Raw genomic sequence first — 23,059 nt, 5'->3', positions numbered from 1 at the left:
TAGCTCTCTTTTTTGGTAGTGTTTGGTTTTGTTTTTGTTAGCAGTAAACATAAGTTCTTGTATATAAAACAAACAACCCTTCCCCCCAAAGATTTGGGATACAGAGCCGTGGCATTCTCTTTTGGCTCCTGTTCCGGAAATAGCATTTTCCTAGTCACTTTAGCAGGCTCTGGAGGAGGTCACGGATCTGGGAGGCAGCTGGCACCCACTCAGAAAGGCAGGGAGGCTTGAATAGCCACGGCTTTCCCACCAGGAACTCACCACATGTGAGTTAATCTATGTCACACCTCTTGGAGTGTCAGCAACTTATGGGACCTTAATGTTGGGAGCTTACCTAATACTCCCTCTAGACAAAGCCACATGTGCGGGACCCCCAAGGACCAAGGCCTTTGGAATGAAATAGACCTGTTGAGTTGCAGGTGAATTGTAGGGAGTCTCCCACTAATTTGAGGAGGCTTTGAGCAAGCTACCCAAATGATTTGTGTCCCAGGGCTCTTCATTTACAAAACCGGGCTCACAAACCCCCGCCCCCCCCCGCCCCCCCCCCGGGGCCCGGGAGGCTTAAGTGACCAGACCTCCCAGTGAACAAGGGCTACTTCTTTTGCCATGTTACCTCTCTGTGAATCTCTGTCTCTGAACTCAGGGCCCTGCAGATACTGGGATATGAGCAGATACAAACCCGGGAAAGATGTCCAATATCTTTCTTCACAGATTCATTGGTCAAGGGACCACACCTAATTTTGAGGGTTTGGGCACCTCATCACCTCTCCATTATATAGACACTTTGAGGTTTGGTAAAACATCCTCTTGCCTCTCAGCCTTTGGCCCCCGGAGTCTTTATTCAGCAGTTCTGTCCTTACAGCCTCACAGACAGACCCTTTGTCCCTAGATTAGCTTCACTGATGGTTCCACCTTCCTGCCTCACTATGTGAACTTAAATGCAGATGTAGGGATGCACCCTAGAACTGAAGAAGAGCCAGCTAATACTTTTATCCCCAGAACATCCCTCTCCCCAGTTCCGCAGCCTCACCTGAGTGCATTCTGTAGGAATGCACAAGGACAGCATCTTCAGCAAATAGTAAATGGCTCTAGTATCCCCCTCCTGGGTCCCCTCCTGGGAACAAATTTTTTCCCAGGGGCAGCAGGAAAGGCTGGAGGAAAAAGGACACCACAGAGTCCTAGGACCCAGAGTTGTGGTGGTGGGTGTGGGGAGCAGCTGGAAGCAATGAACTGAACTCAGGATTTAGAGGAGGGGGGAAGAGAGTCAGAAATCAGAGCCAGGGGCACCTGGGTGGCTCAGTCGGTTACACATCCAACTTCAGCTCAGGTCATGATCTCACAGTTCATGAGTTTGAGCCCTACATCAGGCTCACTGCTGTCAGCACAGAGCCCTCTTCAGATCCTCTGTCCACCCCCCGTTTGCCCCTCCCCCCCTCTTTCTCTCAAAAATAAAATAAACAGTGAAAGAAAGAAAGAAAGAAAGAAAGAAAGAAAGAAAGAAAGAAAGAAAGAAAGAAAGAAAATGGCTGTTGTAAACAGGCCATCATGTCCAAATAAAATAAAATAATCAGAGCCAATCACTGAGCTAGTGGGAAACCCCCACCTAAAGAGAGGCTGTTAAGACTCATCCCAAGTGTGGTGAGACTAACACTATCTGGGACAACATGATTTGTTTACATAGAAAATCGAGAAAGGACTACATACAAACTGTTGGAATTAGGTGAATTTAAGGTCAATATAAAAAAATCAGTTGTATTTCTTCATACCAACAACAAACAAATAGAAAATAAAATTTTAAATGTGTACATGGGGTCAGCTCCATGTACATATAAAAAAATTTTTTTAATGTTTATTTTTGAGAGATAGTGCAAGCAGGGGAGGGGCACGGAGAGAGGGGGACAGAGCATCTGAAGCGGGCTCGGCACTGACAGCAGAGCCAACAGTGAGCCCAAGTCAGATGCTTAACTGACTGAGCTATCCAGGTGCCCTGGAAATAAAATTTTAAAGATTCTGGGGTACAATGGGAAATAGATATTTGATTTTAGTTTCCTGTTCCTGGCACACAACTCCCCAAACCCTTGGAATCCCAAATGGAAAGAATCTTTCAGCCCTGCCTCACCTCTGGGGAAGGAGAGGGACTGGAGATTGAGTTACTTATCAATGGCCAATGATTTGATCAAGCATACCTGTGCAGTGAGGCCTCCATAAAAACCCTTAAATGACAGGAAGCAGGGAGCTTCCGTGTTGGCGCACCCGTCAAAGTTCTGGGAGGGTGAAGCACCAAGAGGGCGTGGAAGAAGCTCCGTCCTGCCCCATACCTGGCCCTATGTATCTCTTTCCTTTGGCTGTGCCTGGGTTGTATCTTTTTTAAGTTACAAAAAAATTTTTTTTAATGTTTATTTGTTTTTAAGAGAGAGAGAGAGAGAGAGAGAGAGAGTGCAAGCAGGGGAGGGGCAGAGGGGAAACACAGAATCCAAAGCAGGCTCCAGGCTCTGAGCTGTCAGCAGAGAGCCTGACATGGGGCTCGAACTCGTGAACAGGGAGATCATGATCTGAGGTGAAGTCAGATACCTAACTGACTGAGCCACCCAGGCGCCCAAGGGTTTTATCTTTTATAAGAATGAGTAATAGTAAGTAAAGTGCCTCCCTGAGTTCCATGAGCCATTTTAGTAAATTATAGAACCTGAGAAGGGGCTCATGGGAACACTCAACTATAGCCAGTTGGTCAAGCCTGACTTGTGGCCCAAGACTCACAACTGGCATCTGCAATGTGTGTGGGGGGAGGGGCGGGGGGGGGGTGTGGGGACTGAGCCTGTGGGGTCTGTGCGGACTCCAGGTAGTGTCAGAATTGAATTGAATTCTTGAATACCCAGTTGGTGTCCAAAAGTTGGAGAAATGGCCTCAGGAGGGGAAAAAAAAGCCTTGTCATTTGCTATCAGAAGCGTTACCATGGAAACAATCCCTCAGATACCATTTACCATTTTACATTAAAAATGTCAAATACCTAGGAATAAGTCTAATCAAATATGTGCAAGGTCCCTACATTGAGAAGTATAAAACACTATTAAAGATATTAAAGAATGTTCACAGACTGGAAGACTCATTGATACAAAGATACCAATTATTTCTGAATTAACTTACAAATTTGTTTCAATCACAGTCAACATCCCAGCATATTTCTTTTGGTCGAAATTGACAAACTGATTACAAAATGTACAAGGAAACATAAGGGGGCACCTGGGTGGCTTAGTCAGTTGAGCGTCCAACTCTTGATTTTGACTCAGGTCATGATCCCAGGGTCCTGGGATTGAGCCCTGTGTCCAGCTCTGTACTGAGCATGGAGCCTGCTTAAGATTCTCTCCCTCTCTCTCTCTCTCTTTCTCTTTCTCTCTCTCTCTCAGTCTCTCTCTCCCCCCCCCCACCATTTTCCCCCTCCCCCACTCACACAGTCTCTCTCTCTCTAAAAACAAACAAACAAACAAACAAACAAACAAACACAAGGAGAAAAACAGGCTTTGGGGCACCTGGGTGGCTCAGTCATTTGGGAGTCCGACTCTTGATTTCAGCTCAGGTCATGATCTCACGGTTTGTGAGTTCGAGCCGTCAGGCTCTGTGCTGACAGTGTGGAGCCTGCTTGGGATTCTTTCTCTTTTCTCTGCCCCTCTCCTTCTCATGCTCTCTCTCTCTCAAAAGAAATAAACTCTAAAAAAAAGCCAATTAAAAAAAAAAACAATGTACAGAGAAACAGAATCAGGAATACTAAAGATAATCTTGAAGAACAAGGTTGAAGGATTACCCTACTATATATCAAGGATTTATTATAATAGTACAAAAATTGATATAGTGTGGAACTGGCACAAGGATTGACAAATAGCCCAATGGAACAGAAGAGAGAATCCAGAAATAGATCCAGTCATATAAGGTCACTTAATTTATGACAAAGGTGACATTGCAATATGGTAGAGAACAGATGATCTTTTCAATAAACGTAGCTGTAGCAATTAGATATCCATATGGAAAAAAATTAATTCACATCATATCCTGAAATGAATCAGATCTAGATGTGAAAGGTAAAATAATAAGCTGGAGGTGGTGATGGGGGGATGGGAGAAGGGGAAACCCACAGACAGGCCATTGCCTGCCCCAGGTCCAGTGTGGGTGACTGCATGGGGTCCCAAGTTTGGTGGGCTCTCCTGGAGCCGCTGGTCTGCTCAAAACCTTCACACCCATGGGTCCCAGAGACAAACGGAACTACCAAGGTTTCCTTTGTCCAAAGCCTAATTCTTGATGGCAAAGGTTAGGAGTAGGGGATCCTTTCCGAGATCTCCTTCTAAAGAAAACAAAACATGTTTAAAGAGTGATCATGATGGGGCGCCTGGGTGGCGCAGTCGGTTGGGCGTCCGACTTCAGCCAGGTCACGATCTCGCGGTCTGTGGGTTCGAGCCCCGCGTCAGGCTCTGGGCTGATGGCTCGGAGCCTGGAGCCTGTTTCCGATTCTGTGTCTCCCTCTCTCTCTGCCCCTCCCCCGTTCATGCTCTGTCTCTCTCTGTCCCAAAAATAAATAAACGTTGAAAAAAAAAAAAAAAGAGTGATCATGAGAACTGAGTTTCTAAGAGACGTACTCATCCACTCAAGTGTCCAATGTTGCCAGGTCACTGGGTGTGGAAACACCTGAAACAAAGACATCCTGCATCTCTCCGCAGGGCCTGTGTCCTTGGAGCACATCACCTGCCCTGACAGGGGCCTCGACTGGCCATTTCTAGATCGCCATTTACTACCCCAGTTTCCTACCTTCTGACCCAAGACCAAGGGCCCAGGGGCTGAAGGAAGGTGGTTGCTGCCTCAACCATGAGGCTGCAGTGGTAAATCAGCCCATGCCAGCCTTTAAAGTTGCCATCCCAGTATCTCCACCTCTGTGCATCCACACTCCATTCACCCAGCAGAGGGGCTTTCCTCAAACAAGATACCCCTGAGGAGGGAGGGGGAACAAGGGAGGAGGAGGATTCTTCCTCTGAGAGCCAGCCCCTGCCTTTCCTCCTGCCTAACCCAATGGAAACCCCCTGGACCTGACACTCTGAAGGGCAACTGGGCCGAAGCAGAGCACCAGCTCAGGCTCAGTGTGGCCTTCGCTGACCCAGCGCCTCCTGTCTGACACCTCATCCCCATACAGGGAAGGGAGAGGCTGAGGGTTCTTTTCTAGGCTGGGATCCATCCTTGTGATTGAGGAATGCTTTGAACTTTCCTCTTCTTCTCCTTCTTCTTTTTTAAACGTTTATTTATTTATTTTTAAGAGAGAGAAAGAGAGAGCACGCAAGCGAGTGCATGCATGCATGAGCTGGGGAGGGGCAGAGAGAAAAGGAGACAGAGAATCCCAAGCAGGTTCCCCACTCTGTCAGCGCAGAGTGTGATGAGGGGCTCAAACCCATGAACGGTGAGATCATGACCTGAGCCAAAATTAAGAGTTGGATGCTTAACTAACTGAGCTACCCAGGCACCCCTGGAACTCTCCTTTTCTGAATGTCTGCAGACATCACCTGCTGGCTGGCTGGCCCCTGACTGGACCAGAGGGGGATGCCCAGCACCAGGAGCAAAGAACCCTGCCCAAACCAGTTTGAGAAGGAAGCTCTCCAGGCACAGCTCCTGCTGAGGCTGTTTCCTCCAGCCAGACTCTGGCAGATGGGAAGCCTGTCAGTTCCTGGCAGAGGCTTTCTGGAGGAAATGCTGCCACACCCAGTAAACCCAAGGGTGGAGCTGGTGGGAGAGTTCAGGGAGCCACAGGCCCAGCGTCACTGACGGGTATGGTATGACTGTCGTGTCAGAGGAGCAGAGGCCAGAAAGGAAATGTGCTAGGCTCTTTCCAAGGATCAATTCACTTAATTCTCACTACAACCGGAGGGAGGTAGGAATTATCATTATTACCCACAACTCTAGATGAGGCTACATAACTCTAGAGAGGCTACATAACTTGCCCAACGGGATAAAATCAGGAAATAACTGAGTTGGGGTCTGAACCCACATTTGGTTCCAAAGCCCCTGCTCTGTCCACCATGCCTGACCTAAGGGAGTTGGGCTGTTTTAGTCTCTTTCCTGGGGGTGTCTATGAATAGGCATGGGGCCGAGCAGCCTGAGTAAACTCATGGGAGTGTGGAGAAGGGGGGCGGCCAGGGCCAGCTCCCTCCATCAAGATTGCTAGGTTTTTTTATCCTGGGCTGATCTGTGAGTCAGAAGCCAGAGGGGATTAGGGCCGTCCTGACTTGCAGGCTGACCCTTACTTCGTTTGGAACCAGGTTTTGGTTTTGCCCTACAAGGGGTGGGTAAAACGCTCCAAAGAGCTCATGGTGATGGCTGGCATATCAGGGCCTGGCATGAATGAGAAGAGCTACAGAAGCAGCAGGAGTGTATTCTTTCCAGCACAGGGTCTCAGCCTAAAGCGAGGCAACCTGCAGGCTCGGCTCAAGGAGTGCTGGGCAGAGCTTTGTGGCTGATGCTACTGTTCCATGACTAGAAGGGGTTTGGGTGGTGGCCCAGAGCCAGGCACTGTGGCTAGGCTGGTCTAGAGTCCACAGTGGGGACAAGCAGGACAGCTGCAGTGGGTGGGTGACCCTCACAAACTGCTTCTCTAAGACATCCATCTGCCAGCGGGGAGGGCCAGGCCCACCGAGCTGTTTCGCTAGTGGTGAGGGCGTGTCTAACACAGTCACCTACATTACCTTCCGAAGCCAGCTTTGAGTGGGTTTTGGCTGTTTCCACACATCAAATCCCTGTCAAGGGAAGGACTTGTAGCCTACTGGAGGAATCCACAAAAATGGGCAGCAGACTTGGAAGGTGGCTTCCAGGAAGTGAGTCCAAAGGAGTTTGCAGTGACTCTGAAGGGGGCAGGATTTGGCTGGTTGTTGTCAGTCCTGAGATATCGGTAAATTCTTAGGAATAAGGCGGGTGGAGGGGCGCCTGGGTGGCTTAGTCGGTTAAGTTCAGTTCAGATCATGATCTCTCGGCTTTGTGGGTTCGAGCCCTGCATTGGGCTGACAGCTCAGAGCCTGGAGCCTGCCTCGGATTCTGTGTCTCCTCTCTTTCTCCCCCTCCCCCGCTCACGCTCTGTCTCTCTGTCTCTCTGTCTCTCTCTCTCTCTCTCTGTCTCTCTCAAAAATAATAAACATTAAAAAAATTTTTTTTAAAGGAATGAGGCTGGTGGGATTCCCCTTCATGGGCGATGGGGAAATGAGAAGGCAGCTGCACCCTGGGCCCCACTCCAAGTGCCAGAGAACCAGAGTGGAGAGACACATGGGCTTCCGCTGAGGGAGGCTCAGTGTCTGCTTATCAGAGCCGAGTGCCGGCTCGGCGTGGCCCCAGAGCGTGGGGTTCCTAAGTTCCTTCATGTGACCTTGGCCTGCTCTCCTCCTTCTTAGGCTGTAGCATTTCTGGTGGTGACCAGGGAGTGGACTCATTCACCTCTGCCAGCTCACGACTCCAGGTACGGTGAGGGGAGAAACAGTACCTGCTGCAACTCAAGGAGCAATTTTAGGTATTTTGAGTGAATACCCACTCAGTCAGTCATCACTCAGGGAGTGCGGACTGTAAGCACCAGGCTCTGGGCTGATCATGTCACAGACAGGATCTCCTTACCACAAGCCTTTATATAAGGCAGGACTATCACTGTACCCATTATGCAGATGAGGAAACCCATGTTACGGAGATTAAGTCATTTGCCCACGGAGAGCAGCAAAGAAGGGGAGACTTGTGTCTTTCCGATCCTGATGTGAACACTGCTGCAGGCAGGAGCGCAACACGCTGTGTCATTCTCAGGCCCATTCATGTGGCCTTGGGAAAGGAACTATTGTAGAATCATGGCGCCGACATAGAGGTAAGCCCCCTGCGTTCTACAGCACTTAGAAAGGTACCCCCACTACTGCCACCATCCGGTCACAGACTGGCCTTCAAAGGACCGTGTCACCCCCAGAGCTGGGCCCTTCCACCCAGAGATTTGTCAGTGGGTTGTCTGCCCTCTTGATAACACTCTTTGGGAACTGTCATCCCACACGTCTTTCTGTGAAGAATGACAGGCCTCACTGGCCCCCTGATTGAGAAGACCATGGACAGAAGCCAGCCTTTCACTGAAGGATTCTTACTGGCCAGGAATATTTTTCTCAAAACTTACCTTCTGGAGTTCATTTAGATATAAAATTATGTTATTCATTCATTGATTCAATAAATTCATTTACTGTGCATTGACTCTGCTCTGGGTTCTAGGGACCATGGTGAATAAAACAAGATGCTCCGTCTCATGCAGTGTGGCTTGCTTTTCCAAAGAGATGTGGCTACACATCAGGCTACCCCACCCTGATCGTCACTGCCCAACAGAAGAGATGGTGATGCACGTGCTATGGCACTTGCTCGAGGAGTCTGGCCTCCCCTCCATCCCTGGCCAACTTTCAGTCACTCGGTGGCATTCCTGACAGGGAGGTGTCTGTACCTGCTCTTGTGCCCTGTTTGAATACACTCGGTGATGGGGGCTCTTCCTCCTTCCCGAGGCCCCTGCCCTCTGTCCTTCTGTCCCCTTGCCGCTCATCCTTTGTATGAAGCTGATCTCTATCCTCCCTCAGCCTCTAGAAGGGGTCTGGGCCTGCCATCTGCCCCTCATCACATAATGTGAGTCAGGAGAGGTGGCATCCCAGCACCATTTCCTGGCCCCCCGAAGTTTCACTAGGGGGAAGGGGCTGGAAAGAATTTCATTTGTACTTCTGCCCAGCTGTCACCTGTAGGATGGGTGGGCCCTAGACCCAGGCTGTGCCCCTAACCACCACTGCTCGAAGCACAGTGTCCCCAGGATGCTGAGCAGTCCCCTGAGGTTTTGCTGTCCCACTGGACAGGCCCAGAGAGAAGATGAGGATGCAGGGCAGAGGGCACTATGCACACAAGCCAAAATGTCTGGACTCCCTGCTCTTGTCACCATTCCCACACTACAGGTCCCAGTGAATCCCCAGGGGAGAGATACAGGAGCTGTTCTTGAAAAGAATATGATTGGGGCGCCTGGGTGGCACAGTCGGTTAAGCGTCCGACTTCAGCCAGGTCACGATCTCGCGCTCCGTGAGTTCGAGCCCCGCGTCAGGCTCTGGACTGATGGCCCAGAGCCTGGAGCCTGTTTCCGATTCTGTGTCTCCCTCTCTCTGCCCCTCCCCCGTTCATGCTCTGTCTCTCTCTGTCCCAAAAATAAGTAAAAAACGTTGAAAAAAAAATTTAAAAAAAAAATAATAAAAAAAAAAAAGAAAAGAATATGATAATAAATCTCATTCAACCTCTTGTGTCAACACTCCAACTGAATGAGAGGCCGAAGAGCCAGGCTGGCCAGCCAGGAAGGTCAATATTGACCCAGGCCCGCCTCGGGGGCCAGCATCTCTGTTGCAGTCCAGCAGCGGCTCAAGCCAGAGCAGCCCTCTGACCTATGTTCAGTGTACTTAGAATCCACAGCACTGGGCTTTCCTGGGCATGGGGTTATGTCCAAGGGAAGAGTGAAGAATGGCCTTCCGGGGAGGGCTGCAGGCCAGGCATCTCTATCACTATTCCAGCTTCTCAGCAGCCTCCACATACAGGGGCCTGAGCCCTCATCACAGAGTCCTTGGGGCCTAGCCAGAAGAACCTCTAGAGTCCCCTAGTCACAGGATTAAGGCCCCTAATCACACAAAAAGACTTCTGTTTTACAGCCCTTAACTTTCTATGTCTCTGTCTTGTTCTCTTCATTTTACACTCACATTACTGTGAGATGGCTCACACCTGCTTTACTGGGTGCATCTTAAAGATGGAAGGTGGCTGGGAGAGGAAGGCGGAAAGCTTTCTGGAATATACTACACACGTGCAGGTGTAAAGTGCCTAGCATGTGTCAGACCCTGTTCTAGGTGCTTTTTATTAGTGCATTTAATGGTCATGACACTACAGGGTAGATATCAGGAGCTTTGTTTTACAGGTGAAGAAACTGAGGCTCAGAGAGTAAGACTGTCCGAGATGGTAAGTGGTAAGCTGGTATTCAAACCCCATGTCTCTGACTCCAAGCTCTTCTAACATGCCTGGTGCCCAGAAAAGTCAAATGGCCTGCCCCAGATCACACAGCCACTGAGGGCAGAGGCCCCCCTCTGTCCTAGGCAGCCCTGTGGCAACAGTGTGTCCAGGGGCACCCATGGACATGTGAGTACCTGTGACATGTACAGAACATACTGCTATCTCTGTCTCCAAAGCTGGACCCTCTTCCAGAAATGGGCCCTTCCCTAGGCCACCTCACTACCTGCCCTGTATGGACCATCTACTTTTACTTTACTCTCATGGCTTGCTCTAACCCCTTCACAAGCTCCTGACACAGAACCAGACCGTTCTCAAAGTTCTCCAAGAGGGGAGGATTCAGGTAGTTTAACATTTCCAAAGTAATACTGGAGGCTGGGAGGTGGCTCACTGCTGGGGGTGGTCTACATTTATTCTTTATCACTGTGACTTCTCACAACTGTCTTATGAGGAAGGCACGACTGCTCTGTTTCATATAACGTTTAGAGAGAAGTAAAACAACTTGCTTAGGGAATAAAAGGCCAAGCCAGGATTCGAACCCAGCTCTTTCTGGTTCCAAATGTGTACTCAGCTACTGTCCTATGTATGGCCTGAGGAGAACTTGCGGTATGATAGTATATGCTGCTCAGTTCCAAAAGATCCGAGGGCAGACATAGACCTGACCTCCCTCTCTTCCCCCACCTAGAAAAACAAGTCAGGGGAGCCAAAAACACACCAGAATAGGGCAAGACACAGAAAACACAGCCCACACCCCGGAAGCTCTTTATGTCTTAGCCCTTGGTGTTCCTAGCAGCGTCTACATCCCAGATAGGGTGCCACTCACCCATTGTGAGAGAAGCTGGATGGATTTTAGCAGGTTGGAGATCTGGGGAATGAGCTAACGGCTGGGATTGGCCAAAAAGGACCTCTGCCTGGAGCTGCCTCCTGGCCTGCTCAGCACAGACACGGGGCCTGCTACTGCCCTTCCTGTTTGGGAGCCTCTTTCCCAAGCATAAATTCAGCACACCAGCCTTGCTGACACTGACTTGCCCCAGACAGGCATCACACCCGGTGACAGCAGAGGCTGGGTCAGGGGCAGGTGGGGCATGTGGGCTGGGCTGGTGTAAGTAGCAATGCACATTCATTAAGGACTGAGAAATGGCACCTAGAAAGGGCCACTGCCCCTGCCTGACAGTACCAAGAATGGGCCATCCCAGGGGGGGCACCTGCCTGCCCACTGACCTTTCCAGCCTGTCTCTCAAGGAGGTCTTGAGAAGGCTGCTGGACACCCTACCAGGGCTGAAGGTTCCTCACTCACCTCCTGGCTGCCTTCCTCCCCTGCTCTTCCTCCTGACTCCTCACCCTTCAGTGGGCAGAGCTCTCAGGCACCGAGGAGAGGGAAGACTGAGGACCCTCCCTGGCCCGCAGTCCGAGGCCTGGGTGGAAACAGATCAGAAATTCATCGTGAAATATGTAGTACATGTCTCCACGGATGTTGCGACTGGCCAGAATTCGGAACCGCCCCAGGCCTGCCTCCCGACCGAGCCACCATCTCAGGTACAAGGGGGAGGTGGCGGGCTCCCCACGCAGAGCACGGGGAGGAGGGGCAGTGGGCGCAGCACCGCTTCAGGCCCCTGTCCCCACCGCGCTCCGAGCCGGCGCGGTCACCGGCCCCACCTCCTGGGCGGGAGTGGGGTGCCCTCCGGGACGCGAATCCCCCAGCCCCGCGCCTCAGCAGCCGCGGCAGCCAGGCCGGAAGCGCCGGCGCACACGCGGAGGTCGGTCGCGCTCCCAGCTGCGCCAGCTCTCGGTCCTGGAGCTCAGGGCCCCTCCGCGCGGCGCCCTCCCCACGGCCGCTCCTGCGCGCACAGGGCGCCGGCCAGCCCTGAACTTTGGGGAATGAAAGCGCGGGGAAAGGGGGCCGTGCGGGCTGGGAGACCGGTCCGCGCGTCCCGGCCCCAGCCCGGGGAGGGGTCGCCAGCCTCGCGGGGTGGCCGGGGCACCCACCTGCCGAGCGGGAAGTCCCTGGAGAGCTCGAAGCGGCCGCGGGAGCCGGGCCCGCCCTCCGCGGGAGGGACCTCGGCGCCTAGAACGACGAAGACAGGCCGCACTTACTTGTTTGTGCAGCGCCGGCTTCACCTGGCCGCGAGTTTGATTTCAGGGTGTGGCCTCAGGTAGGACAAGGCGAACACAAAGCCCGGGAAAAGTCGGCAAGGGGTGCGGGGGCCGCGGCCAGGAGCCTCTGTCTGCCCGAGGGGGGGTCCCCCTTCTCTAGCCTTTTCCGCTAAGTGCTCTGCCCCGGCTCCGGCCGGTACTTCGCCTCGGGGTCCTGATCTCGGTCGGGCCCGCTGCGACCTGCCGGTGGCCCCATGGCCCCCTGGACGGCCGCGCAGAGGCCTGACCTGGATTATCCGCTGAGCGCCTCGCTGTGCAATTAGCTCATTAATTTGCATTGCAGATGCACATCTGGAGGCTGCCTTGCCGACTCCTCCCGGATATTCAGAGGTGCAGGGGGCTGAGTGCACCCACCTACACACCCTGGGGAGCCTCAGCTGGAGGCCTAAAATCTGGCATTTTGGCCTGTCAGTCCCATCTGGACAAGGCCCTGAGACTATTTTCGGGTAGTTCTCTTGAGCAGGCAGGAAAGCCAGGATTTAAATAGATTCCAATTCCCTTGTCAGAACCTGCTCAGTTCTGAGAACCTGTGGCCTCAGGATTCCCCGGTAGGGGACCTCTGGGAAAAAGAGAGCTTCCAGGAGCCCTGCCCTCCCAGAGAATGGGCCTGGTTACAGAGCTGGCCTCCCCTGGCTGTCCGCAGCAGTCCCCAGCAGTTCCCTGGCCTAGGAGCATGATGGCCATTGGGAATGGCTCACTCCTGCTTGCCCTTTACCCTGCTTCTTTTAAATTAGAGGGTATGTTTGTTGTGGGTGAGGGGCAGAGGCCGTGTGCCTGTCACTTCCCTACGCAAGGGACTTGCTCTTCTAGACTTGGGCCCCCAGAGAGGGCTGTATCTGACTGAATGCTGAGGGCATTCTGGCTTGGAAATTCGGTATACCTAGACCCTAAATGGCTGCCCCCAAGCAGTGGCTGGGTGACTACCAGTGTCACAGAGTGGGACTGAGGACAGTGCTGGGATTATTGTCATTGTTGGGTGCCTCCAACTTTTGTTATTAATCGAGGTCCTATTGCCATGTATCATTTTTGTTCACTGATTTCTTTAGATATATCAGTGCAATTTATAGATAAAGCATTTACACGTAGGCTCTATTGCTTATGCATGGTTTACTATAGCCTCCTGCCAAATCGAGCTAAGGTGGCTAGTGGGAATTTGCCAGCCCCAAACACCCGCACTCTGTCTGGCTACACTACAGCCCCCCCTCCCGGGGGTTGGGGGGAGGAAGCATAACGGTGGTGCCTGCGGAGATGCTGTCCCTGTGAGCCCTGGGTTAGTGGTGTAGAAGCTGGGCAGCTAATGGCTGGTACCCCCCCTGCCCTCCTCCATGCACTCTGCTCCTCTCCTTACCTTCTGTCTTCCCTCCTCCTCTCTGTGTCTTTCCCAAGTGGATTCTTTCTCTTTCCTCTGACAGGGTAACACTGAGGCCTGACCTCATGAGCCAACCCCTGATCTCCTGTGGCCCGCTCCCTCCAGGAAGCTGCCTGCTGAGCCTAGGCTGATGGGACCATGTGGCAGGGCAGGGGCAGCTGGTACACACGTATGGCTTTCCCCACAGATTAAGTACCTAGCGATGTAGGAGCACTGGCTGACTGCTGGCTACTGGAAGCAGGGTGTGCTGGGTGGGAGGGTTCGGGGAAGTGGTTGTGGGGGATTTGAAATGAACGGTGAACCAAGCTAGAATGAACTGTGCTGCGTTGTTGAACCTAGAGTCAACACCCTTAAAGATTTTTTCCTGACTCACAAATGTGCGCGTGAATTATTTTCTTTTAATGCAAATAACTTCTATACCCAAACCAGAGCCCCAAGCAGTTTGAACTGTTGAGCTACAATAAAGTGTGGGCATTAGAATATTATCGGAATTGAACTGGTATTTGATTTGGTTTGAATCCAAGCGTGGGTGTCGCAGAAAGGCTACTAGGCGAGTCCCATCCTCACCCTTTAGGAGTGAGTCTAGGGAACCCTGGCGTCCTTTGGGAGCAGAGATGGGGTTTGGAGCTGGAGGAGGGTGGAGACTCCCAAATATAACTGACATAGGAGGCAATGCATGCCCCATCACTGTAGGTATGCAAGAACCGAGATAACTATCCTTCAGATATGCTAGAGAAAAGGTTCCCATCCTGGATACTAGACAAGACCTCTTGGACCCATCCCAACCCCAAGTTTCTGCACTTCGAGTCGCATCTACAGGTGGGTCTGCTGCACTGGGTTCAATGACCATTTGCAAATTGGGACAACTGGTATGTGCAGAATGGATCCTGAGTGGTCAATTCTGGTATGTGAGTACCCCCACCCCCACCCCATCCTCTTCTGATCCACGCCTGACTCAGCCTCGCCCAGGCAGTGGCAGGAACACTCTGGGGGACAGTGTCTCCTCCAGCGTCCATGTGCCTCCCTCTGGCCCTGTTCCCAGGTTGCAGTGCTGAGCACAGAGAAGAGGACCAGGCACACCCTTATTTGAAGAGCCCTGGTGGCTGACATAGGCCTTCTGCTTGTCCATGCACTGCCATTCTACAAATGGGGCAGGAGCTCTGGCCAGGGGCACTGAAAGCTGACATTTCACCCTGGGCGATGCTGCTGGAGCCTCGCCAGCTCTGGGGCATTGGCCAAGCAGTACTGTCTGAGAGGGCATCGGGGCAGGCACACTGGGCTGGGCGAGTGCTTCCCAGCTAGCTAGCTCTCAGCCTGTGGGGCCTGTTGTAACATCCGAGCACCTACTGCCAGGGCTGAGAGCCCAGGTTAGGGCCAGAGAGGAAAGATACGGATCTACTTGTGGTTTAGAAACAAAAACACATTATCCTTCCCCTGCACCTTTCTGTTCTGTGACTCGAGAAGCTTCCTGGGGATCAAGAATTGCTGACAAGCTCACTTATTCCTTCCAGGGCTCGTTTCTCTAGGTGAATCTGCCCTCCTCTAATAATAGAAATAAAATGCCTGCCAATTAGTGAATGCTTCCATTGGGCTAGCCCCATGCTAAGCCATTCCCACATACTATCTCACTCAAGTCTTTACAACCGCCCAGCACAGAAGTACTATACTATTATATTCTCAGTTTACACACAAGGAAACAGGCTCCGGGTGGTGAAGGAACTTGCTCAAGGTCTTGTAGTGACTGAGCTTAGAACCAAAATTTCAACCCAAGTACATCTGCCCCTAGCCCATTCTCTTATCTGCGCTGCCCAGAGGTCCCTAGTTCCAAGGACTGTCTGATGTGACTTGACTATGTGAGGTCAAGTGTCAGTGAACAGTTGGTGGGGGAACGTTTGCCTCCTTGTGCCAACCCTGACCACCACCCAGCAAGCGCCAGTCATGTGACACAGAGCATATGTGGGGAATATCCCTGCACCATTTCTGATCAGAGCATGAGGATCCCCACGTGGCACTGGGCGTGTGGGGCAGAGGGGGCTTCTGCACTCACCCTGAGTCCTCAGCCCTAGGATAGAGGCACACTTGGGAAAAGACCCCTTCCTCTCCTTCTCTTCCAGGGTGCTCAACCCCTGTCCCTTCCTGCTTGTGGGATGGCCTGGGCCAGTGCCCCTCACCTGATGGGACTGCCCACGTGTTTCTGCTGATGGGGCCAGGAGGCAGGTGCAAATGCCCTAGGGAGGGTCTGGGAGCGTGAATGGAGGGAGCTGACATTGCCGAGCCCTTGGGGCTGCTAGGCTGGAGAGGGAGACGGCCCCTCCGAAGGGACCATGGGTTCTTGCAGGATTGGAGTCCTCTGCCTCTCTAGGCTTCCAGCATGCCTCAGTCTCGGTTTCTTGATGTGTAGAACAGGGGAGACAGTGTCCGTCTGTCTTGGGAAGGTGATGGAATGATGAGGTCCAGAGCATTGGGGAACCAGAGTCCCGAGGACCTGCATCCCCCGGTCAGGGCGAGAGGTTGTTGACCCACAGCCCTCATAGCTGCTAAAGGGAGCAAGGTGGACACTTCCCTCCCCTGTTCCATGTATGTACCCAGCTGCCACAGGGAGCACGAGAGCCCAGTTTTGGTGCCAAAGGGGCTGAATCCCAGGGATCCTCCAGGAGAACTTGCCACTACATCAACCTAATAGGTCTATCTACTACGTATCCAAGAGAGAAAACCCTAGCCCTAGGTGGCAGCACTGTCTGGGCCCAATTAGGTGTTTGGGAAGAGTCTATCTGTCCAGCTGCTGGGCAGATGTGTCCTTGTGCCATCCTGAACCTTAGCAGAGGGAAACCACCACAGCCAGAGGCCTCCAGCCTCTCTCTGCCTGCCTTTCTCTCAGATTCTGCATCTGTACTAGGTTTCCTATGCCAATGGGAGTACATAGGCCTGTCCACCCCAAACGCAAACTGACACTGGTGGCTGAACTTGCCTGGCAGTGCCCAAGGGGCCTGGTCATGTGAGCAAGCCACCAGATGCAGAGGCCACTGTCCACCCACCTCAAGGGGCTCAAGCAGGGACACAGCAGGCTGTGGCTGCCTTGCCAGTTACATGGGGGCATGAGCTACTCTGGGCAGGGCTGGAAACAGAAAGAGCCACCTAGATGCCAAGGACACTCACTTTAGAGACATGATGAATTCATTTAATATCTTCTCACTATGATCACTTTGCAGCCCTTGCTCCTAATGGACTCCAAAGTTCCATCCAAATGTCTGTTGCTGGCAGTTCAGCTCTCCGGCTGGCATTTTTGCTGCCAGAACTAACAGCTGGAAGCTGCTTGAATGGAAACGCTTCATTGTCTTTCCTCTCTCCGCTCAGCCTGTAGCAGTCATCCCTGGTCTGAGGCTGGGGCATGGCCATGACCGGCACCCATGTCCTAGATCCCAGGGCCCAACTTTCAGGAAGGCGGGGGGGGGGGGGGGGGGGAAGCAGAAGGCTTGTGCCTGACTGGGTAAGAGCATAGGCCAGAGCCCCACGAAGGGAAGAGTCTGAGGAAACATGATGTTGGTTGCTCAAGCCCCATCCACAACCCTCTGGGTGCAACACCTTCGCTCTAAGTGCACAAAGGCCGCACATTCTGGGCTGTGTGACCTCTTGGCAGCACTGGCCATCCAGCTGCAGTGCTCTTAGAACGCTGCCTTCTGCATCCGCCCTGGGTCAGGGTTAGAAGGCGTGGCCTATCTAACTGCCGCTTGACTGGGCTGGACTGTGTTTAGAGGGGCCTGGAGGAGCCCAGGCGGCTACTGCCATCCCTTCTCAGGGTCTTTCCTTCCTTAATCTCTGCCCACACCTTGATTACCACAGGGATGGTGGCCCATGGGAACTTTATGTGAACACTTACATGGCGGGGTCCTGGTGTGCACTGGCATGTCCTCACTAGTGGCTGCCATAACGGCCTTTGCCGGGATGATGGACTGTGTGGGGGCAGCTCCGCCTGTCTGCCCATCCTTTCCTCCACAGGAGCTCTGCACGCATGCTCGCTCCTGGCCTTGCATTCTTGCCCCCAGTCCTGGCTTTGTCCCTCTCCAGGGTATGAGACCCCAACTTTCTCCACTTTTCTGGATCCCAGACACACCACCTTCCAGCAAGACCCACTATAGTGGAAAAGAGAAGTCCAGCTGTGGCCTGGTAACAGGGTGACAGATGACAGGCAACAGGCCTCTTGCTTCTGGGATCTGACCTGTGATGGTGGCCACTGGACATTTAATTTCCTGCCTGTGGTCATAGGATATGCTGGTGAAAAGTAAGTAAGTACCGGAAGTAAAGGGTCTCCTGCGTTTTCCTGACTTCTGCCCCAGAATCTCTCATTCCTAGACACATTCATCATTCCTCTCTTCCTTGGCTTAAGACACTGCCAGCCTTATGGTTCAAATGTAAAATGCTTCCTGGGACAAGGAGAACTTGAGTCAATCCATTTATGAATTAGCTGGATCCGTTTATCGTAGAGTGTCCAGGAGGGGAGGCTGCGGGGGAGGGGCAAAGCCTCTCCTTGGGGGGCGCTGATGAGTGAGCATGGGCTGAGCTGGGGCTGCCTGTTGAATGAGCTGCAGGAGCAGGGCAGCCCAGGTGGTGTGTGTGTGTGTGTGTGTGTGTGTGTGTGTTTGTGTGTGTGGCAGAGCAGTCCCCTGTTAGGGCAGGAGGCACACAGGAGCATCAGGACCCCTCTGGCCTCCTAGTGTTTTGGGCCAGGCTGTCTCCTCAAGCCTCTGCAGCTTTTGTCTGCCCTTGCCTGCAGGGTCACCTTTGATGTTACTGCAGATAGAAAGGTAGTCTGGGCAGTGAGAGAGTCCTGGACTGGGAAGTGGGGACCCTCAAAGCCTGAAACCAAGGCTCTGCCATCAGTTAGCTATGTAATCTCGGGACCCACTTTCCTTCTCTGGGCCTCTGCCTTCCTCTATAATATTATGGGTCTTGATCAGACATTCTTAGGGACTCCTTTTGGCTTGAATGTGCTCTAGCAATCTAATGTGCTCTAGCATCTCCTTTTGGGAGCAGTCCTTTCCTCCTCTGCACCCCACCCCCCTGACCCCACACTGCACTCTGGAAGCACATGAGGCTGTGGAATAAATGGCCCCCTGGCTCCCTCCACCCTCTGTGCCTTCCTGTGCAATTCCTCATTTGAAGCTAAAAGAAAGAAAATGGAGGCCGAAGGCTCCAGGCCAGGAAGCTGAACCAGAGAACCAGTCCTCCCAGTTCTAACTCTGCTGCTGCTGCAGCCTTCCGGAGCTAGGACATGCACGCAGACAGCAGGAGGCCTTGAGTAAAGGTGACCGGCTGGTAGCTATTTGCCCTGAGGTGGAGCGGGCTGGGTCCCTGCTGCACTGGTACCAGAGATCAGAACAACTCACTAGCTGACCAGACCTTTCTGGACCTGCTTCTCTGAGCACCCAGAGGCCCCCCTCTCCACATCCTGAGCAGCCTGAGTGTGCAAGAGAACACACATCAGGCTCCATCCTGTTAGCCAGAGGCGCAGGGGCCTGAGTGCTTTGACACGGGCAAACCAGAGCCAAGCAGAAAGATACTAGTGTTTGCTGACTGAGGGAGCACTTCTGAGGGGGGGATGGTCGCCACAGAAAACCCACAGATGTACAAAAAAGGTTATCGTCCTCCCTCTGTAAAGACATGGGTCTCTGCACTGACTGATGTGTTACAATGAGGTTTTATAGAAAATGCTGGCCAGCATGAGTGTCCCTTTGCTGGGGCTAATGTGGCTCCATGCAGTTATGGGGGAACCCTTTTTTGCATGCTGATTTCCCCCAGCATATGAAATTATGCTGTGCTTTGGTTTTACCTTGTTCTTTCAGGTGAAAGAACCCGGATTAACTTTCCTAAATCCACAGAACTTTGGCAGAAAAAGCAAAAAGTCTCCGAGTCTGAACCTTATGGTGCCTGGGCATTTCTAAGTCATCTGCCAGAGTGATCAAGAAGTCCCCTGGGGTCTCTGGTCTGGCCCCCTGCATGAAGCCCCTCCGAGTTTGTGCTTTCAGATGGGGCTCATGAGTATACAGTTCTTCAAGGAATCGGGGCCAACACGTGACAAAATTTCAGGCGCAGAGAGAAGTGGGACCAGGCCTCTTGGTTCCTTCACTGTCTACAGCCTGTTTTAAGTCCTCAAGGCCTGAATCTAGATCTCAGATGGAGAAGGAAACTCAGGTTTCCTTGAACGACAGACTCCAGTCATTCCTTAGAGAAACTCAGTGGCAGACAATTTGCTATTTGGGGAAAACTGGAGTGGCACCGCATTTCTTTCCAGCCTTCTCCCTCTTCTTGCACTTGTGCATCTCCTTGAGCGTGCGTCCTCTGCCCGTTACTGTTCAAGCGGCGTCTTCTTTTGCTCCACTTTCTCAGCTAATCTGTCTTTGTCCATCTTTGTTAAGTTCTATGTTGAGAACCATCTCCCAGCATCGGTCTAAATTTATAAATGTTCTGGACTGGATGGGTCACGGCCGACAGCTTCAGCAATGAGTCTGGGGCCCAGGGTGGGCAAGAGGATGCTGCCACCTGTTGCTGATCATGGCTGATCTGTAGCTCAGCTGGTTTCTGGTGGGGTGGCCTCCAGACTCAGCTGCCCTTTCCACTCACGGGGAAGAGCTATAAGCTCCCCACGGCAAAGGCCTGGTCCTTCATTTGTCAGCACTTTCCCCTGCACCCTGTCCCCACCACCCGTGGCGGCGTTTTGTAGTCAGGCAGTCCTGTTCCCTGCCTGCAAGCCAGTGAGCCAGAACCAGGTGCCAAGTGTCACCACCAAGTGTTGCCTGGAGCCCGCATCTGGCCAAGAAAAGACAAATTCCCCTTTATCTCACATCCCCCACATCTCACCTTAGCCCCGAGAGGGCCCTGAGGCAGAGCTCAGAAGGGGACAGACAGCTTCCAGTCAGTCTGCTCACCTCGGGCAGCAGGGCCAGCTGGGCTTCAGGAAGTTGAGAGCTCTTTCTGCTTCTAAAGCTTCCATTTTCCATGCTCCCTTCCAACCTGTTGGCTAGCCTACCTCTTTGAGGGGCAGGCGGCCGAATGCCTGTTTATGAGGTTTGCAGTACTGCCCACGTCGGGAACTGCTCCCGAATCCTGGGCCTTCCCACTTACGGTGTGGAGAAAATCCTATGGGGAGGGCTCTGCTTCAGGCCACAAGACAGTTTCCCACAAGTCCCCCCTACCTTCTGCACCCAGGAAACAGTGCGTTACAGGCATCTCTGGGACTGTTTGCGTACAGAACACAGTCCCTCAGAGTCTCCACCTTCTCCCTGCCCCGCCCTCCCATACAGGTGGGCAGGTTTAAGAAAGCCAGCCCTCCAGAGCCCTTCCTGAGCCTAAAACCCAGGCTGCCGGTTCCTCTCCTGCTTCCTACGCCCTCGCCTTTATCCTCTGCTCCCTCCTAGCCCAGCCAGCTGCCACTCTGCCAGCCTGCTGTTTGGCACTCCACAGCCTCTGGGTACTGGCTGCTGCTCAGCTCTGCATACATTCGAGACCCCTAGGCTTGGAGTCACCTTTTGTAAGGAGGCAATACCCCCTCAGCTGGGCCATTTTCTTCCTACTGGAGCCAGGTATGGGGATTAATGGAATGGGAGACACTTCTGGGTTCATCCCAACTCTAGTCCCATGTGCTCCTCTAGGACAGAGGGCATTCTTGGTCATCCTTGGGAATTGTGCTGAGTGGGCTTTGCTGTGGCTCGAGACCTCAGACCTGCATGCACCTTCCCTGTACCTGGCATATCCCAGAGAGGTCAGTTCACCAAGAATCAGTCTGTCTTTGGGGGACTGGAAGGTCTATGGAGCCCCCACACTCCCACCTTGCGGCCATTATCAGGGTGCACGCAGTTTTCCACCCCAATCAGTTGCTTCCAGCAGCTTTGCCCCTAAGTTCCAATGCCTTCCTGACTAGACACCCTTGCCAGTAGGGTTCCCAGGCTTGCCACTCCTAGGCTGCAGAGGGGACCCCTTGCTTGGCCCAAAGGCCTTATTCTGAGCCAGATGCGCTTCTGTGGGGGCCGAGTCCAGCGGCCCTAACCAGTTCCCACCAGAACTGGCTTAGGGGAAGACCGCAAGCAGGTCCCTCCAACCTTGGTGCGTGACACCAGGGAAAGAAGGAGCTGCATATGCGGTATTAGCCTTGCTTCTTGGTGGGGCCCTAGCACTTTAAACCCCAAACGTACTGGGCCTGACCCCGGGGAGCCAACCAGGTCATTAACCCTGCAGCAGAGGCGGGGAGCCTGAGGCCTGTGAGAAGGGATGGTGCTCAGCCAGGCAGCCCCCTGAACCTGACCTGACTCCAAAGTTTCAGAGTCAGCATCTCTGCCAGGTCAAGCTCTGCAGAAGGGCGTGACTGGGAGCTGGGTCCCAGCGATACTCCATAAATACTTGTGGGCCGAACAGGTGAGCAGAGTGTCCCAGGTGTGGTGGGGTGAGAGGGGCCTTCCCGAGGGCCATCCTGGTGGCATCACACTAGCCCGGCCCAGCAAGAGGGGGAGGTAAAGGCAGAAACAGCAGAAACAAGCGTCTCTTCCTATGGCCAGGAAGCCATAGGAAATCAGCTTGCGCCGGGCTGTTTCAAAATCAGTCTGGAAAGGGAGCGGCAGGTCCGCTGGGGCGCGGGGCTACCGATCCTAGCAGCCGGCAGCTGCCGCCCCTGTCCCAGGTGGTGGGCAGCCCGACACTTGGGCTCCCCAGCCCCGCCCGGGAAGCCCAAACCCACAGCGGCAGCAGGGACCTTACCGTGGCCGCTCCTCGGGGCCGCTGGGCCTCAAGCTCCTCACTGCAGGCTGGTGCTTGTCTGGAGCCCAGGAAGCGGCACTCCCTTCAGGCAAAAAAAAAAAGAGAAAAAGGAAAAGAAGAAGAAAACCTCAGCGCTTTTCTTGCCTAGCCGCTTCTCCTGAAGGCTCCTGGATGGTGTCGTCCTGCCTCTGTGGGCACACAGCCTCCTCCCTCTGGCAGCTTACTCACCGGTGTGCCCGTGAGGCTGCCAGCTGTATGGGGGAGGCGGGGGGAGGTGGCCCACGCCCCTCTGCCTGACACACCGGAGCATGCTCTGTGGGGGTCTGGCCTAGGCCGCGGGTGGCCCCAGCTGGGTCCGGAGCGCAGGGAAGCCATGTCCTGGCCGGTCCCTGTGGGCTCAGCAGAGCACACCCATCGGTGCTAACTGGCGCCGTGTGGTCGAGTGACAGAATTCCTTGATAGGAGGCTGTCTCCTTAGGACCCGGGGCTGTCCCAAGGGGGGGCAGCCAGTGTGCTGTCTGACCCCCTGGCAGGTTGGCTTCCATCCTTGGGCTACCCCTCTGGACCATTCCCTACCTTGAAGTCCTCCCGTGTCTCTGTCCTGTGGACTCAGAGAGGGCCTGGGTGTGTCTGAGCTGGAGGTGCTCCTCATCCTGGGTACAGCCAGGCGCTTGGTGTCCCTTTTCCGCAGCGCCCGTCTCGGGGCCTGGGTGGGCCCAGCATCAGGATGAACTGCTGCCAAGT

General features: G+C 53.4%; 1 protein-coding gene and 1 long non-coding RNA gene across 7 annotated transcripts in view; one reads left to right on the top strand and one right to left on the bottom strand.

Moving 5' to 3' along the window:
• PAK6 (p21 (RAC1) activated kinase 6) overlaps nucleotides 1-22,516 on the bottom strand; it is a 35,873-nt gene extending 13,357 nt beyond the window's left edge. For 2 of the 6 annotated variants that reach the window (XM_040492274.1, XM_040492275.1), the window contains exons 1-2: nucleotides 12,034-12,106; nucleotides 11,345-11,462 (exon numbers count right to left, since the gene is read on the bottom strand). The gene's annotated coding sequence lies outside the window, so the exon portion shown is untranslated. The other 4 variants (XM_040492272.1, XM_040492271.1, XM_040492276.1 and 1 more) reach the window with 4 other exon arrangements.
• Nucleotides 12,088-14,055, top strand: LOC121041500 (uncharacterized). Its single transcript, XR_005795767.1, has 2 exons — nucleotides 12,088-12,200; nucleotides 13,614-14,055. It is a non-coding gene; the product is annotated as an uncharacterized LOC121041500 (long non-coding RNA).
• Nucleotides 22,517-23,059: the final 543 nt, after the last annotated feature.

Source organism: Herpailurus yagouaroundi, unplaced genomic scaffold (genome assembly GCF_014898765.1).
Source record: "Herpailurus yagouaroundi ecotype Mexico unplaced genomic scaffold, PumYag 184, whole genome shotgun sequence".
Lineage (NCBI taxonomy): Eukaryota > Metazoa > Chordata > Mammalia > Carnivora > Felidae > Herpailurus > Herpailurus yagouaroundi.
Note: the sequence above shows the minus strand (reverse complement) of the source record. Positions and strands in the feature narration are given on the sequence as shown.